The 6,699-nt window shown below is 42.4% G+C and overlaps 1 long non-coding RNA gene across 2 annotated transcripts; it reads left to right on the forward strand.

Annotated features, from left to right (window-relative positions):
- The first annotated feature begins 447 nt into the window (after positions 1–447).
- On the forward strand, positions 448–3,166 carry LOC136310991 (uncharacterized). 2 transcript variants are annotated; one of them, XR_010726647.1, is made up of 4 exons: positions 448–590; positions 953–1,051; positions 2,484–2,658; positions 2,871–3,166. It is a non-coding gene; the product is annotated as an uncharacterized lncRNA (long non-coding RNA). The 2 variants fall into 2 exon arrangements; XR_010726646.1 differs by lacking the exon at positions 2,871–3,166 and having other exon boundaries at positions 2,484–2,785.
- Positions 3,167–6,699: the final 3,533 nt, after the last annotated feature.

Here is a 6,699-nt window from a genome sequence, read left to right on the forward strand (position 1 = left end):
TCTCTCTGTTCCATCTCACTCTGCCTCTGTTCTATTCCCTGTGCTTGCCAGTGAGTAGGTCTTGTCTCTGCTGTCTATGGAGCTCAGCATACAGTATTTCCCTCAGTCATTGGCTATCTGCCTTTCCTCCTCTCCTTGTCTCCCACCCTTCCTTACCCCTGCCTTTCTCTCAGGGCTGCGGCTGCTGCTGTTCAGGCCACTATGATGCATTTTCTATTGATGGAGTGAGCTTTAAGGATGCCCAAATATGGTCACGGGTTTCAGTCCAGGATGAGATCATGGTAGCCAGGCAATGCTCGCACTCCCGACAGTGCTTGGAAAACTCAGGGCTGTCAGAAACACTAGTCCGCTTTATATTCAGACACTTCTGATCAAGACAGAGTGATATAGCCAGACCCCAGTGTATAAAAGGCAGCAGGGACTCTCTCTTGACAGCGGCCACTTATTACAATTCAAACAATTTTCTATCCTACAGCGATATGCATGCATGTCTGTTATGATCACTTTGCTTTGCTCTCACTGGAGGGGAAACCATCTTCCTTAGAATCATTTAGATAATTAGAGTAAATCACTGGATAAAGAAAGCTCAGGTACAACAATGAAACTATTGAAAGATTTAAAAAAACAACAACCAACCTCCTTTTAAAAAATGTTCAAAGAAACTGCCACATCAGTATTCTGAAATGTTAAGAATTCTTCTCATTTCTTTCGGTGGCTAAAGCCAGGAACCTTCTAGAATACTGAAATGGTTTGTTGCTTAGAGTGAAGGATAAAGGATAATTTTGCTTGCCTGAGATTTAACCCACCTGAGTAATTTTCCATGGGGCTTCTGGAACAAAAGGCTGGCTAAAAAAACTTTCAACCAACATATAGGGGAATAACTTTTTAATTAAAGAGCTTGGTTTAATCAGGTATTCCTCCTGGCATTTAAAGGAATTCATTTTTTATTAAGTCCTTCTAGAACCTACACAAAATCTCCAGAATGGACAGCATCAATTTCAGCTACAGAAGAGCTGCAGTGAGGGGCAGGTTACAATGCAGAATGTCAAAGGTACAACTTCATCTTTCTGTATTTTCTCTGTGTGTGTGTGTGTGTGTGTGTATTTTTTTAGGGGAGCCCAATTCAGAAAGGCAGGGAAGCTTATCCTTTAAATTCATAGCTCATGAAATTGATTAGAAAAGGTTTTTAAAGTCTTTTTTGGAAGGGCTATTTAAGATGTGAAATTTTCCATCTAGGACAAATTCTAAACTGTAACGAAACCTTTCCCTCAACCCACCCTGTTTATCATCATTTACTGAGCAATCACCATATGCTACACCCTGAGATTAATATTTAATTAGCTCATTTAAATTTCATAGTAACCCTTTAATAGAGATACAATTATTAATAGAGATACAATTATTTTTAATTTTAATAGAGATACAATTATTTTTTTCTGTTTTGCAAATGAGACACTAAACCTGATGGCTTAAAGCAGTGTGTCCACACAGCTAGGAAGGAAGTGATCTGGGATGCAAAGCCAGATCTGCTGACCTTACAGTCCGTGTTTTCAAATAAACACCTGTTTCATGGGCAGACGCGCCACCTAAGGTTCCAGCTAAAGAGAGAAAATTGGCTCTGAGCTTCGGTGGCAACAAATGTCCCAGATGGAGAGCCTGCTTGCTCTCACTGGGCTGGTTCAGTAAATCTCAATGTTATGGAGACCATCGTAGTAAGGACTGCTTAGATTTGTCAAGCCCTATACCATTTGCAAAGCCTGATATCTATTATCTTGGACAGGGGTCCCCAAACTACGGCCTGCGGGCCGCATGCGGCCCCCTGAGGCCATTTATCCGGCCCCTGCCGCACTTCTGGAAGGGGCACCTCTTTCATTGGTGGTCAGTGAGAGGAGCACATTGATCATCTCATTAGCCAAAAGGAGGCCCATAGTTCCCATTGAAATACTGGTCAGTTTGTTGATTTAAATTTATTTGTTCTTTATTTTAAATATTGTATTTGTTCCTGTTTTTTTTTGTTTGTTTTTTTACTTTAAAATAAGATATGTGCAGTGTGCATAGGGATTTATTCATAGGTTTTTTTTATAGTCCGGCCCTCCAATGGTCTGAGGGACAGTAAACTGGCCCCCTGTGTAAAAAGTTTGGGGACCCCTGATCTTGGATGATCTTTTCTAGAGCTCTTATTCCCATTTTAACAGAGAAAGAGACTAAGACACAGAGAAAGGGACTGCATACCCAATAACTGACTGTCAGCACTTGGGCCAAGGTCCGTCTGAGTCTTTGCCCAAAGCCTTCTGAGCTATTTCTCCTGAGATAACTCCAGTTAACTAATCACGACCAGTTTGAAGTGTTGTTGGAAAAATAGTCTTAGGGTCAATCAAGACTTATCAAGAAAATGTATCACGATTGATTAGCCATGTCTGCATGAAGACCAGAATAAAGAGCGGCAGCACACTCACACAATTATGTCATCTCTGATCATTTAGTGATATCACAGAAGAGGAGGTGAAGAGCTACCACAGAAACTCAGACTTTTCAGAATGTGAGTTACATTGATCTCAACTGAACCAGAACTGAATCGAATGAACTGAATTGACGTGAAGCGAAGTGAAGTGAATTGATTTGAACTGAATTAAACTATATAAATGTACCCAGACTAAAGTAAGTAATGTTAGGCATTGTGATTAGTATATTACACAGTGAAATATTGCAATAAAACAAGAAGAAATCTGGAATTTGTGAGAAGAAAGAGACAGAGCATTGCCCTATCCTATATCCTTGATATCCAGAAATTGCCCCTATATAACAAGTAATAAATATTATTAATTTGTATGATTAACAAAATGTTGAGTGTACTTTTCTTCTTACCCTAGATTTGTTGTCTAAGGACTCTGGCTGAAAAACAAAGAGAGCAGCCACATACCACCATACCATAAGAATTATGGCCAAAACCTTGGCGCGGGAAAGAGATGGTAGAACTAGCTCTATGGAGACTCCATTTTCATTGTTACCATGTTTCCTCCTCAGTCCACGTGGATGACAATCAACTCTTCAGGCCACGTGCTTCCTTTTACCAACAGATATTGTTCAGTGCCAATTTGCCATCATAAAGTGTAGTTGATAGATAACATAACTTGTATATGCATATGATTATCCATCCCCAAACCAATAAAATGCCCAAACTTGATAGAAATAACATAAATAAATGGGAAGCAATTTACAAGTAAAAAAATATATGTGTTTTTGTCGGTATTTTCTGGAGCACTACAACACTAGAAGACATGAATGATAACCAAGAGAAACGGAAAGTCAGGTCAAAAATTCACAGAGCGAAGATTTTCAGTCCTATGTTCTCATTAGGGTTAAACCACAAATTTGGTTCTGATCTCCCTAACAGCCAAAGCGGAGAGGAGAGCATGATTCATTGAATGAAGACAGTGATGAATTACCTTAACAATTTCCAATATAAAAAATATTCTGGAAGGTGCATGCTGTGATTAAGGAATGAACACCAGTGGTTATTACTGTCCAATGTTCTGTCCTCTATGGCTGTGTGTGTGTGTGTGTGTGTGTGTGTGTGTGTGTGTGTGTGTGAAAGAGAAAGAAAGAGGTGGGAGGACAAACAGACAGGAAGAGAGAGATGAAAAGCATCAATTTTTTGTTACAGCACCTTAGTTGTTCATTAATGTGCTTTGACCCAGGTGGAGGAGGGATTCCAGCTGAGCCAGTGACCCCTTGCTCAAGCCAGTGACCTCAGGCTCAAGCCAGTGACCTTGAGCTTGAAGCCAGTGACCTTTGGGCTCAAGCTAGAGACCATGGAGTCATGTCAATGAACCCACACTCAAACCAGCTACCTCAGGGTTTCGGGCCTGGGTCCTCCACGTCCTAGGCCCATGCTTTATCCACTGCACCACTGTCTGGTCAAGCTGTCCCCTATGGCTTAAGTATGCCTTTCAATTAATGATATGCTATAGATTAATAATACTGATGACTAAAACTGAGAATCACTATGTGCTGACAGTGCTAGTACTTCTGAGTTGTCGTCCTCATTTTATAGATGGGGACCCTGAGACTCATAGAGATTAGGTAACTAAACATTGACTCAGCTAGCAAGTGGCAGAGCCAGAGATGGAAGTCAGGTCTGCTGATTCTGAGGCCCACACCCTTCACTAAACCAATTCTATACTGCTGTTACGAGAAATGAGCAAAGCTGACAAGTGCCGCCTGAGTTCGAGTGCTCAAGGATGGGATGCTCTGGTTAACTGAGGAACGAACGCACTGGTGATATCTCATCATTTTGAAAAGCCAACAATAAGACAACAAAAGTCAACAATATTTGAAAACCCCACCCCATGCAAGGTATGCATTATGCTCTTTGGTCTTTTATGCCACAAAATGAGATTCAACACCCCCTCACAGTATTTAGGGCAGAAATTATATGCATAAAATATTGTTTTCACAACTTAAGACAAGATCTGATTTCTTTAATTCTATGATTCAGTTGGCTTTGAGTTCTGAGACATCTTTGTTCTGCATTGGGGGGAGGGGGGAGGCAGCTGAAGCATTGTAGAAAGTGGTTTGACTTTGGAATCCAAAGACCTGGATTCAAGTTCTGTCCACTTAAATTTTTTTTAATCTTTTTTTTTTCTTGTACTTTTCTGAAGTTGGAAACAGGAAGGCAGTCAGACAGACTCCTGCATGCGCCCGACCGGGATCCACCCGGCATGCCCACCAGGGGGCGACGCTCTGCCCATCTGGGGGGCCGCTCTGCCGCAACCAGAGCCATTCTAGCGCCTGAGGCAGAGGCCACAGAGCCATCCTCAGCGCCCGGGCCAACTTTGCTCAGTGGAGCCTTGGCTGCGGGAGGGGAAGAGAGAGACAGAGAGGAAGGAGAGGGGGAGGGGTGGAGAAGCAGATGGGTGCTTCTCCTGTGTGCCCTAGCTGGGAATCAAACCCAGGACTCCCGCACGCCAGGCTGACGCTCTACCACTGAGCCAACCGGCCAGGGCCAATTTTTTAAATCTTAAGTGGTCTTGAGTTCACATTTTCTTATCTGTAAAAAAGATAAATTCTGCCATTTAGGACAAAGAGCAGTGTGTGTCTATGTGAAAATATGTTTGTGAACCCTAAATTAAAGTTATACAGTATGATATTTCTGGGATAAAAGAAAGAGAGGAGTTAAGAATAAAGAGATATAGTTCTTACACGGTCTGGGTCCCAGTAAGTGACCTAGTACTCTGACACTCTAACTTCCTGGATTTAAATAAATCACACATTTCTTAAACTTCATTTCTCTCAACTATTAAATAAAATTAGACTAGATGTTATCAAATGCATCTTTTTATCCCTAAATATTTTGATTTTTGACTATTGGTTTGCTTCCATTTTTTTTCCACATTCTGTAGGAATATAAATCAGGGTTGAGAATATTATTGCTTGGATTTCTATTTTGAAAAATGTGAAATGTGAAGATTCCTAACCTTTGGCATTTGTAACTAACACGTGTAAAATTGTTCAAAGTGACTTTTGGAATACTTTCATCTGTCAACAGATTTGAATAGAGGCATCTGAGTGCTGAACTTCACATCTTCAATGGATTATAAATTCTCACTGGTTTCCAGTTGTATTTTCAGCTCTTGAAAAATTGCCTTTCACTTATGATCACTGTATTAGTTTCCTAGGGCTTCCATGACAAAGTACCACAATCGTAAGGCTTAAACAACAGACATTTGTTTTCTCACAGTTCTGGAGACTAGAATTCCAAGACCAACATGTTATGGAGTTGGCTCCTTCTGAGGGCTGTCGGGAGGAATCTGTTTCATGCCTGTCTTCTGGCTTCTGGTGGTTTACTGGCTGTCATGGGTTGAATTATGCTCCCCCAAAATTCATATGTTGAAAGCTTAACCCTAGTATCTAAGAATGTGACTCCATTTGGTGATAGAGTCCAAATTTTAGAGAGATAAATTCAACTCATCACATTTACTCGTCGCAGTGGATTGAAAATCACAGCCACAATATTTGAGATCTTCTCCCATCAAGAGATGAAGTCAGCCCTGGCCGGTTGGCTCAGTGGTAGAGCATCGGCCTGGCGTGCAGGAGTCCCGGGTTCGATTCCCTGCCAGGGCACACAGGAGAAGCGCCCATCTGTTTCTCCACCCCTCCCCCTCTCCTTCCTCTCTGTCTCTTTCTTCCCCTCCCGCAGCGAGGCTCCATTGGAGCAAAGATGGCCCAGGCACTGAGGATGGCTCTGTGACCTCTGCCTCAGGTGCTAGAATGGCTCTGGATGCAACAGAGCGACGCCCCAGATGGGCAGAGCATCATCCCCTGGTGGGCATGCCGGGTGGATCCCGGTTGGGCACATGCGGGAGTCTGTCTGACTGCCTCCCCATTTCCAGCTTCAAAAAAATGAAAAAAAAAAAAAAGAGAGAGAGAGATGAAGTCTATTCCCTTGAGTCTGGGCAGGACTTGTGACTTACTTTAAGAAAATGTAACAGGGTTGATGCCATGTGATCTAGAGTTTAGGCCTCAAGAGTCCTTACAATTTCTGCCTTCCCCCCCCCCACTTAGAGTGCTGACCTGAATCTCCATGATTGGAAGCTGGTCCAGCCTCCGAGGGAAAGAGGCCTGTCGCGAGGGACCAAGGTGCTCCAGACAGTAGCCAGTAACAACTGCCAGACATGTGAGTGAGACCATCCGGGACCA

This window comes from Saccopteryx bilineata, chromosome 7, assembly GCF_036850765.1.
Source record: "Saccopteryx bilineata isolate mSacBil1 chromosome 7, mSacBil1_pri_phased_curated, whole genome shotgun sequence".
NCBI lineage: Eukaryota > Metazoa > Chordata > Mammalia > Chiroptera > Emballonuridae > Saccopteryx > Saccopteryx bilineata.